Source organism: Echinops telfairi, unplaced genomic scaffold (genome assembly GCF_000313985.2).
Source record: "Echinops telfairi isolate 266 unplaced genomic scaffold, ASM31398v2 ScPeMD7_30;HRSCAF=105, whole genome shotgun sequence".
Classification (NCBI taxonomy): Eukaryota; Metazoa; Chordata; class Mammalia; order Afrosoricida; family Tenrecidae; genus Echinops; species Echinops telfairi.
In genome coordinates this window covers 1,026,384-1,028,279 of record NW_022103927.1, presented here as the reverse complement: position 1 = coordinate 1,028,279, position 1,896 = coordinate 1,026,384, and the positions used below count along the sequence as shown (strand labels likewise).

Genomic DNA, 1,896 nt, shown 5'->3' with positions numbered 1-1,896 from the left:
GCCCATTGACTCCTTCAATAATTTAACTCCAGGCCCGCCTTTCCCTTCATTTCCTTCAGCTTGAAGAGTGCTGAGCATGTTTTTCCTCTTTGGTCTTCTAACGCCTCATCTCTTCCTATGACTTCGCATTCCCAAGCTGCCCTTTGCCACCCTCTGTTCAGCTCGCTCACTTTCACCATGTCTTCCATTTGCTTCAGCAAGTCTGCATTGAAGAGCACATTTCAGGGTCTCTTCCGATGTCCATGTTGGTCTTTTCTCCCTTTCCTGTCTTTTTAATGACCCTTTGCTCTCTTTGTATATGGAGATCACTAGTTGCCACAGCCAAGTCCATCCTGACTCCGGTGGCATGCATGTCAGAGTAGAACTGGGCTCCAAAGGGTTTCTGGCGGCTGATTCCCACCCCCACCCCCCACCATCATCACACCTTTCTTCCAAGTTGTCCTGGGCGGGCTTGAACCTCCAACCTTTCAGGTGGTCGCTGAGTGTAATTAGCTGTTTGTACTACCCAGGGACTCTAAGACCCAGGCTTAGAGTTGATGCTAAAGATGAAGACAGCAGGCAGCATGGAAACTATTTGTGCCTAACACATCCTGTCAAGCCCCAGTGGCTGGGAAAAATGAACATTTTTGATTGCACATGGGTTGACAGCTCAATGGATCGTTTTTATAACTTTGCACTGGCTCATTCACACATCCGTGGTCATATGTTGATCAAATAGGCACTTCTCTTACATGTTTGAGTTTGGCTGGCTTCAGGCTGATTCAAGATAGCCTCAGCTAGCACCGCTAGCTCACTTCATCTATTCTTCAGTCCTCCAGTAGACTGGCCCAGGCTTGTGTTCCATGGCAGGAAGCAGAAACATGCAGTAGCTTTTGATTCCTCGGTTCAGAACTAGCACACCATCATTTTGACCACACTTGTATTCATTGAAGCTCCCCATCTGTGGTGCCTTTTATGTTGCTATGCTATTCCGTTGGAAGCTATGCCAATGGCATTTTAAATAACAGCAGGGTCACCCAGGGTGGACGGGTTTCAATGGAGCTTCCAGATAAAGACAGAGAAGAATGATGTGGGCTACTTCTGAAAATTGGCCCATGAAAACCATGCGGAGGACACCAGATGACTGTTTAGGACACTAGGAGGGATGGCCATTTGCTGGAGGAGCATATCATGCTGGGGGAAGCAGAGGCCAGCGATGCACAGTGAGATGGGTGGGCACAACTGCCACACTGACGGCGTTGAACATGCTGACAGTTGTGAGGATGGTGCCGAGGAGCGTTTCCTGCTGTTAGCTAGGAGGTCTCCGCGAGTTGAAATGAGCTCAGTGGCCAAAGCAAGTCTCCAGGACGGCTCAAATTCAGGAGGTGGGGGTGAGCAGTAACGTCCACTTCTTAATAGAAGAAGCTGCAAGTTCTTATGACCAAGGATGAGGACATAGGGAAGGGTGAGTAATTGGGGACCTTGTTCAAACTCTCTACTGCTAAGATAACGATGAGATAGCGATGATGAAGTCCACAGTGAAAATGTACTGAGCCTCCACCAGATGCCAGAAGCTGCGTGCTCATTTCCGTGACCTACATTGTGTAAGTTGAACTGCGCAGCCTCGTGAGGGAGGGATAATTGTGAACTGCCACACGAAAGATGACAAAATAGACTCAGAGACATTTCACCGCATGCCCAGGGTGACCCAGTTAGCAATTGAGCTCGTAAGGTGGATCTGACACATTTTATCTAACGCCAAAGCAGGTCATTTCAACTCTTAGTGACATTTAGCTATTGGGACCCAGGGGAGGGCATTGCACTGATCAAGGGCACACAGCACATAAGGAACGGAGCTGGGACTTGAATCCAGGTGTCCTGATGTCCAATGTCTTGTCTTCCTATCTTAAAAATGAT

General features: G+C 48.4%; 1 protein-coding gene across 1 annotated transcript in view; it reads left to right on the top strand.

Annotated features, from left to right (window-relative positions):
* The window catches only part of LOC101660740 (cytochrome P450 4F3-like), a 22,864-nt gene that overhangs the window by 12,063 nt on the left and 8,905 nt on the right, over positions 1 to 1,896 (top strand). The gene's annotated exons all lie outside the window — the stretch shown is intronic.